We start from the raw sequence: 10,034 nt of genomic DNA, 5'->3' as shown, positions 1-10,034 counted from the left end.
GCCCCGTGTTTTTGTGGGCCCCCCCCCCCTGCCCCCCCCCGTGCTCCTGTGGGATGCTCAATCCACCCTAGCATCGCAGCATTCATGAGCTGCCTGATACCTTGAGGTATGTACAAAAAACATTTAAAGCTGTGCCTATGACTGAATCTCCAAATCTTTTTTAATTGGTTCGGAGCATTCCACTTTGATTCAGAGAGATTAAAGGGTCTCCTGATTCGATATAGATTCAGAGATTCGGCACCGAAACCAGCCGAATCACTGCCAAATCAAATCAGTGACAACTAGGGCAACGGGCAGCGAGGAAGTTGGTATGTCTAGAGAACCTTTGGTCAGGAGGGTTTGCCATGTGCTGAGGTGATCTTCCTATGCAGCCTCAGCATTCTTGGGGCCACCTTTACTTTATCCAGGAGGCACATCCAGGTGTTGAGGGACTCAGACAGACTGGGCTGGATCAAGGAGCTGGAAAAGCCTAATAGTATGCAACTGGATCAAGGAAGTGACAGGGCTTCTGGAGGCTTTTCACTCTCCACTTCAAGACCAGGTTGTGGATCAGCAGCTCCCACAGCACCTTGGGAAAACTGAGGTGCTTAACCAGGGATCTTAGGCAGAAAGAAGTTTTCCAGGTCTGATTGAGGCTATGGTAGAAGAGCAGAGCAGGAAAGTGTCCCAGCTGAGGTAGTCAGGATCCAAGAAGAAAAGCTCTTGGTCATAGCTGAGTTCCCCAGCCTCTCCTTACCCCCTGCCACCCCTAAACATGCCTTCCCCAAAACTGGCACAAAAAAGCAAAAGCCAGCTGGTGCCATGGAAACAGTTCACTAGGAAACAGCAAGAAGCCACTAAAGGTCCTGTAGGTAGAAAGTGTGCATCAGAACAATTACTCTCTGCCCCTGCTTTTCAGTGAGCAACTGGAGGAGAGCCCACCAGAGCCAGTGGTGCCCTAGAAAAAGTCTACGAGAACCTTCTGGAGCAAGCATTGGGTGTGGGGGGGGGGTCCAGGACAGAACAGCTATGCCCCTAGGCAGTGCTCACCCAGTTGTTAATAATCAAGAATCACCTGCAGTAAGAGAGGCTGGCCAGAAACCCCATTGTAGCTGTGCTTTGACCTCCTCAACAAGTTCTGGGCCAAGTGTGTTGTGAGAAAAGCCACTGTGATAAATTGACTCAGAATAGAAATCTGTTACTTCCACCTGAAATGAATTTGGTTTCACCATGAAACAAATTTCAGTTTACTGGGTGTAGCAGGTTTGCCTTTTGGAGCTTGGGTTGAGCCCCAGACTTGAAATCTTGCTGTTTTGATTGGTGGAGCTCATCCCCCAATCAGGAGGCAGCAAGAGGAGTTCAGTCATGCCCCTTTCCTGAGGGGAGGGGAAGAGGAGTTTTCCCCCTGCCCTGTGGACTTGATTGAAGACTGCAACACTCAGGTCTGGAAGACTTCAGGGGCGGAGCCTTGGAGCATATAAAAGGAGCTGCGTGCCCAGCATGAGGGGAACACATCCGGGAGTAAGAAGAGAGAAGAGCGGGGCTTAGAAAAGCTGAGGAGAGCTGCTCAGCAGGGCAAAGCAGCAGCCCAGAAGCACCCCTGAAGACTTCCATCAGCGGGAAATGGCAGATGGCTCCAGCAGCTAGGCTCTCGGTGTGCAGCATGGTACACAGCATCCAGACCCTGGGAGCAGTGTGAGGCAGCTCAGGTCTGCAACCTCTGGTGTGCAGCCAGAGACACGGTGCACAGGCTGGGGCTCAGAGTAGAACCTTTGGAGCACTTGGGCGGCTCAGGTCCTCAACCCCCAGAATGAGGCTGGGAGCTCGGTGCAGGAGGCACTGCACAGAGGGCCTGGGAGCAGACCGAGCCTGATGCTGCACAAGGCAGCCCAGGCCGCCGACCCATAGCAAAAGGTTGAGTCCAGAGAGCCAGATGGTGATTGGGCTACTGAGCCAGCCAACAGGACCAAGCCAGAGGCCCCAGAAGCCCTGCACAGCGGAGCCCTGTCCCAGGGGACAGCAACCCCCCAGCTCCTGAAGCCCACTGCAGGTGATGTCAGGTTTGACCTAGAAACCACTACACATAGCCCAAGCAAAAGTCTCTGTTATGTAACTAATGCCCATCTGCAATGATAAGGAGGAGACAGTCTTAGATAAAGGAGGCTTGAAAACAAAAGCAGAATCAGAGGACTAGGGCAAAGAGCTAATTTAAATATTAAAAATCACACCCCTAGGTGGGGAGAAAGTATGCTAATGAAACATACATGTATGTAAATGAGATACATAGCTAAAACACAGGTATAGAGACATGCTCAGTAAAGAACTCCTTGCCTCACTCCCTTATAACCAATTAGCAAACAAGAATGCTTATGAAGGTCCAATACTCCTGTATAAAACATGCTTAGAATTAAGAATCTGGGTGCTTCTTACGTGAAATTATTCCGCTTGCACCTTCTATTGCTAGCAATAAATCTTCTTTATACTTTCACCCCTGGTATCTTTATTGGCTTTTGCATACCGGGCACGATCCCAGACTTGAGCTGGGGCTCAACAGTGAGAGAGCAGCCTGGCACAGGGGACGAGGACCACCCTCCAGGCCTGGGAGCCGTGAGTTGCAGGGAAAAGAGGATTCCCACAGGGGAGAGGAGTGCCTCCCTGTTTAGTTAAGGGGTCCTGAAAGGGGAGGTCCCACTGGGAGGGCCCCCCTAAAGTTCCCAGCTTCTTTGTAGGGCTTGGGAAAAGCCCAAGGGCATTGGGGTTTCCCCTCAGGATTGAGTTTATCTTTGGGGTTTATCTGTTTCAGATCAGATACTTACCTGTGACTTACCTGTATCTGGAGCACTGGTATAAGGTTTTATGTCTTTTACCCAGAGGGTATTGTTTATGTTACTGATTTAGATATCTTATAAATATATATATTGTACACATGTTTATATCCATGTTCCTTTCCCTTGCGATAAGTTAATGTAGATAAATGTGTATATAGTTAAGTCCCCTGACTGTCCTGGCCTGGTTCTATAGGGACGGAGGGAAATTGAGTGGTTCCCACTCCACAGCACACCTGCCAGCTAACAATCCCCTTCAATTGGAGAAGGGGAGTATATACCCAAGTTACCTGGGCTACACTGGGTCAGCTTCCAATTCCCACAAGTTTTTGTTATATTTAAAAGTGCTCACAAATACAAAATATAGAAGAAGAGGGAAAGCATGATAACTGCCTTTTTAAGTGTACCTAAATGTTTATGAATAATTTTGCCACTGTTTGCTAGGCTGCAGTTACCACTTTAGAGACTAGAGAAATCCTTAGAGACAGATAACTCAAGACAAAACAATATATACTATGTGATTCTTTCCTGAGGTCTAGGCACTGCACCTTGATTGTGGAAAGTAACCTCTTAAAGTTACCTTTACCTCACATGTAACTATTAAGTTGGCCCCATCAATATGTTGACTCCTATTTTGTTTTTTTCACGGTATTATTTTTTTAATTTGAATCCAGAATCTCCTTTTAGAACTTTCCGAGCCCATTACTAAATGAGTGCAAAATTTTCAAGGTTGCGCAAAGAGAAAAATAGTATTTCTACTTTTAAAATCTCTTACTGTTGAGTTCAGGCAGCTTTCACAGCAATGCAAAATGTGAACATTTGCCTTATAACTATGACCTTTCATCAGTGATGATAAAATGAGGGAGGTAAGAGCCACGTTTACTTAGTCTTAAACATTAATAGGGTAGCCACTACTGCATAATCTTACTGAAATTCAGAGATCCAAAGCATAGTTTAATTCCAAAAGGCATTTCTGTGGCAGGGGTGAATGATTTCAGGAATAATGCCCAATGAACGGCAACCATCATGCAGTCAAGAGTTTGTGCTATTATGTCTAAAAGATGTGTTTGGCTAGTGTACAGTAGATCTTAAACTCACACTATAAAATCACTTGACTTATTGAGACATGAATCTACTAAAACTTAAGTCCACCTTCTACTCTTGTTCTGCTATAAAACTACTGCCTCTATTCTGGTCAGACTCTTTCAGTAGATAAATGACTATTAAATTAACTGCCACCCTCAAGAACTAAACATAGGTCTTTTGGTTTCACCATGCAAAAGGCTTCAGGTTCCTTGCACAGCTACACAGAAGCAATATTCCCACTTCTTTCCTCTGCTTATATAAAAAAGAACAAAAATAAACAAGCATATTTAACTTTAAATGAGATTATTCTTCTGTTTTTGTGACTTTTATGAGTGTTGATGGACTTATTTTTTTCCTCAGAAACTCCTGTTGAGTTTACTTGTTATTATTCTGCTCTCTTCAGACAGTGATGGCAATAAAGATGTGAAAACATGGGCTATATGACTGAGGTACACTTAGCAGGAAGAAAGGAGCTGCAATGGAGCAAATTATCCCTCCTTAATTCTTACCATTTGCCTGTGCTAGCCTTGGCCCATAACGTAGAGGAACAATTTTATCAACTAACTGTAGCCTACGAATGCTTTCTCCACATCCTTTCTCAAGGAATTAGGGAAGCACATGGCATGAGAGTCAATTATTCCTCTTTGCACCAGTGAAGAGCTTCCCAGCATTGGGGGAATTCTCAGCTGGCTAGTTCACCACTTTGAGGTGCCACTTGAGCATCTCCACCTTCTATTTTTCATTCTCAGACTTTGAATGAAGAAGAAACTGAAAAGGCAAATTGACAATTAGGGCTGATGCTTGAATAGGAGCTGAGTTACCAGTGTAAACAGCTTATTCCGGCTCTTCTTTAAGAGGCAGTCAAGAAAAATAGTCCCTGATGCCCAAGCCCAGCTCTTGGTTTTAATGAGGAAGGGAGAATTACAATGAACTCATACATTTCAAGTCACAATACATCAAGCTGTCAAAAACAATGGCATGCTGCATTCCTAATCTTTTTTTGCTCACCAGAACACAGGCAGTGCAATTACCTCATTGCAATAAATTGGCAAAAATTAGGCAGGAAATTAATATAGAAAACCTATAAAATCTGTGTTCCAGTAAAATGTCCCATTTACTATTAAAATTAAATAAAGAAATATTAAGACAAAATTAAATAAGTGTGTGGAAGATTTTTTAATAAGCCATTCCCCCTCTCTTCAAAACTGAAAATATTTTTGGTGCACACTAGTGACATGATCTGTAATGCCACTAGAAACAGAGAGAAAAAATGTTCATATTAAAGCTAGATCAGACCTGTAATTTTAGATCCAATGCAAAACAGTAGGCAAATCTAGTAGGTAATGCTGTGAATACATATAGTTTCCAACAGGTACGAAGGTCAGTAAATACATTGTATTGAAATTCAGGAGATGGAAAATCTCTATTCCAAAAAATGCAGTAAGGCTCAGTGCAGGTGGAGGGTTTGCTTTCAGCAAATCAAACCTAAAAAGCCTAGGTTTTTCTTTAGACCTTTCTCAATGCTAAATATATATGGGTGCCTGTACCCAAGCAGAGGCGGCTCCGAAATGCTGTAATTCCAGCATATCAGAGCAGACTCGATTAATCGAGTCTGCTGGAGCATGGTAATTACTGCACTCCAGCCAGTCTCTGCATCTCGTGTATCAGCATCCCCGTACTTCAAAATGGCGGTGAAGGCACTTTTATGTAAAACTTGTCAAACAAGTTTTAGATAAAGCTCCCCCCATTTTGAAGTATGGGACACTGATATATGAGACATTCTGGGCACTTTAATTAGAGCGGCTCCTGGCACTGTTCTACTTAAAGTGCCCCCCTCTCATGGGTAAAATTTCCCTATGAATAGCTAATAGAGTTAACACTAAATAATGTCTTGGAATACAAAGCTTCCTTTCAGTGTCATGATAGTTACTATACTTTCAGAAATTATTACTAAATTTAAGTAGGCAGCTGCTGAAAGACAGGCTGTCTTTGTCAAAGATGGAACAAGTATTTTTGACATAAAACTCAAGGTCTGAGGGAAAGGACTTATCTTTTCATTCTGTGTTTTTGAAGCATCTAGTCCAGCAATACAGTTTATGACTGGGATATTCTACAACAATACAAAGAAATCAGCAGCAGCACCCAAACTCCAGATTGGAGCTATTTAGCACCCAAGTCCAATAAAAGGGGTGGTAAGATCATGCCTATGGGCAGATACTGTGGAGTAACCGATACATTGCAAATCCTTGTCTTCATATACAAAGTACAAACTAGTCAAGTACCCAGGCCACGTTCTTTAATCTCTCTATATTTCAGTTCCTACTCTGTAAAATGAAGGGTATTCCCTGACTCAAGAGAATAATTACATTACAGATAGCAAGGTACTTGAATACTATGGTAAGGAGGCCAAATAAGAACCTAAAATAGACAGATACATTTTTTTTTCTCATGAGATTAAATCAACCATGCGAAGTTGGTTATAAAGTAAAAAAGATAGGGTAAGTATTAATATACTGAATTATCTGTTCTTAAAAATCGCAAGTTCTAGGAGAGCTATGCACCTGTCAATACTGACCTAGTATATTCTGCCTGGCTTAGAGACTGAAAATTTTTCTCATAAGAAAAACAGGTTTAATTAGAGTATTGCTATTAAATTTTCACTAGCTAGAAAATGACCCAATAATAATCAGTCACCTACCATTCTGATTGGCTGGCAGCTCTATTTTATTTGGTATAAAATTAAAACCATCTTTTCTGTCGTTGTTGTCATCCTTTTAGGATGCTTCAAATTGTTTTTATTAGCTGCCTGTCACACATTGTGTTTCTTAAAAATATCTTTCCCACTGAGATAACTGCTCAGGAAAGGCTCCATTGTTTGGGGGGGGGGGGGGGGGTGTTCCACTGCAATCACAGCATTGTTCAGATTAAGGAAGGCATTAGATTATATTGGTGAACAACTCACAGGACTCTGTCTTAAGCATCAACATTTTAATCAATTTTACAGAAGCAAACAATGCAGCACTTGAAAAGCAAATTCAGACTGGAGTGGCTAAGCCTTTTCTGTAGATCCTTCTAACCCCAGCATTCAATTCAAACTAAGAAAGCTCATATTCTCCATGAAGTATTTTTCTCTTCTCCTTGTGGTGATTAGCTATAGAATGAAGTAAAGTGTCTGATGTACCACATTAAGGAGACCGCTAACCGGTTTACAAGTTTCAGTAATTAATGACTATTTTTATCACAAAGAATATAGACTACCTTCTTATATCTATCTGAAACTCAATATAAGCCTCTATAAGCCTCCAGGCTGCATAATTGGTGCAATAGAGCTGAAAATGAGATGGAGGATATAATACAGCTCAAGTAATCCTGCCTTTAGCTGAAATGGAACAGTGGAGGCTCCTAGCATCCTGAAATGTTGCTGCCACTAAGATTTAAAGCCAGCCAGCTGTCGCTTGCTGCAATGAAAATCACCACACTGTTATTTGCTTTCGTTAGTATATTTAAATTGTTTAAAGGAACACCACTGTATTTGTGGGCATGATTTACTACAGCGAATTAAGCCATTTACATACTTTGCCTTAAAAGAAAAACATTACATTTTTTTTTTCTTCTGGGGGAAAAAGGAGCGATATATCCTTCATACAAATTTCAGCTGAAACACTTTGGGAAATTACCCCAGAAATTCAAAATTCCTTGAACTTAAGAAATTGATTTGATCATCTCTGTATGGTGGCTGTTGTAAATTAACCCCCTTTTAAATCATAATGGATTTATAAAAGGTTTTGGGGTACATGCAGACATTTATCGCACTCAGCCTACGATCACTTGCTTTCTTTGAGCTGCATGTTCATAGACTGGGAGCGGTTTGAGCACACACTTGCCAGTGCTGGCAACTTGATCTAAGTAACTCAGGGTGGAAGAAGGAGAGGGCAGAATCTGGGCAGGGAGGGAAGAGGGGCCGGGTTCGCAAGTCTGTGGTGGACAGGGGGTGTCTGCCTTGGGGTGGGGATTTGGGGACTAAAAATAGTCCAGTCAGGGTGGAGGGGAGGGCGTAGAAAGAATGTAGCCCAGGGGCTGGGGTGAACAACTGGACATTCCCAGCCCAGGGACGGTGCTACGAACATGTGCAGATATTCAATATAATGGGTTAACCCATTCCCAATCTAACTCAGTCCACCTCCTCAGGTGAACTAATTTAGATAGGGCTGGCCATTTTCTGCCTGGTCTAATGTCCCTGAATGTCTGCACAGATTGGTATTTAGATCAACCTAACCCAAAGTTGATCTAAATGTAACATCTCAACAAACCCTTAGAGGACAGGATGGGGCAAAAGCATAAAAGGATTTACACCACTGAGACTTCTTACAATTGAAAGGTAAAATATTATACAGACATCTGAGACAGTAGGTCAGACTGAGATTACCGCTGGGCTCATTAACCTCACTGGTAAGAAAAAAAAATTACAGGGCAAAACCCCTCTCCTTACCTTCTTTTATCTTTATATTTTAGCTCTGTATCTATGAGGAAGAATTAAATTTTAATAAGAATAAAAAATTAATCTTCTTTTTGTGCTTCTTTATCAATTATTAGCACCAGTGATAGTCAAGCACCCTGGAGTGCCATCAGATACTTTCAAAGGTTCTGTGAAATATTAAACCTGTTAGGTGTGTGAACAAGAAATCCAGAGATTTTAAATAGAAACCCATAATGTCTAAAACATTCTGACCTGTTGTGGTCTGAGTTCTTCGCAACAGAAGAATTAGTCTATTTTTTTCTGTAGTTAAAAAAACAGTTGAAAGATAAGAGTTGGCATTTTCTGAGGGGTTCCTTGAGTCTGACAAGATTGACAACCACTGGCACATACAAGAATTTCATGTTCTCTTTATCAACAAAAAACAGATAATATTTTCGGGAAAAAACAAAACACATTTTGGAGGAAGTTTGGCATTTATGACTACATACCATGAAACTGTGTCCCTTTCCCCCTCAAATCATTACTATTTTCAAGTTAAAAAGTGTGGATTGCAATATATACTATGGGTTAGGGGCTGCATTTTGATGTATGCACAAAGCCTAGCAGAGTGAAGACTTGGGATGCTACTATAATACAATTATTAAATGATAAAAAATCTGCTACAGATGGAAAAGCAGGTATAAATATTGGTGTACTGCACCTCCCAGAAAAAGACCTCAAACCCAGACTGAAATTGTAAATCTGTCCAAGATGCAGATTTTGATTGCAATCCTTTTCTATTTGGATAAGAATGAGCTCCTGATTAGTGAAGCACACTTTCCTCACCTTTAATGTTTTATCAAGTTAGCACAGGGGGCAAAGATGATACACGATTAGTAAGAAATGAAAGGCTTCTATTCTTCATCTCAACCCAGCTCCATAACCTCTTGCATAGTCACATAACTTTGCTGTGCCTCAGGTTCTTCAACAGAGAAACCTGTTGTGCAGATTCATTAGTACTGGGAGTTCTAGGATTGAAAATCCCATGAAGATACAAGTCATCATTATTAAATAATAAAATGTATTATAAAAAAAGTGAGGCTCATGAGATCCATCATGGTCCTGCTCAGTTTCCATCTGGTGCAACTACTGGAAATGAATAAAAATGTGTCCCTGCACTCCTTTCACTGAACCATCTTATCACTTTCTTCTATTTATGAGGCCACTCAAATGGTCCATCACCTCTGCTGCAAAGAACTTTTAGGCAACTGCTCCTATTTTCCAAAAATTCCACCACTTTCAAAACTTCAGCTAGAAGGCCCAGCCTTCTCCTTTCTTAAGGAGAACTTCATGTCCAAGCTCATTTTGTATTCCCCTCTGTAAGTGGTCCAAGCTCATTTTGTATTCCCCACTGTTATATCTACATAACAGTAGTATTTTTTGAGGAAGAAATCCCTTTTAAAGTGTTTATCTTAAAGGCTCTTGCTAGAGATAGGTATTTCAAGACACAATTATATAATTGCTTTCCTAACCTGAGGAATCTCTCTCAGTCTCCACCAGCTACTCCAAGTACAAAGTACAAAACCACTTCTCTGTATTTAGTAGCCTCTTAAGGCCAAAGGCACTGGAAAGGCATTTAAATCTTTCCCGCTCTTTGACTCTACTTTCTTCAAAAAAGGTGATCTGGC

Source organism: Alligator sinensis, unplaced genomic scaffold (genome assembly GCF_000455745.1).
Source record: "Alligator sinensis unplaced genomic scaffold, ASM45574v1 scaffold873_2, whole genome shotgun sequence".
Taxonomy (NCBI): domain Eukaryota; kingdom Metazoa; phylum Chordata; order Crocodylia; family Alligatoridae; genus Alligator; species Alligator sinensis.
The sequence above is the reverse complement of the archived record's forward strand: the minus strand, read 5'-3'. Positions refer to the sequence as shown.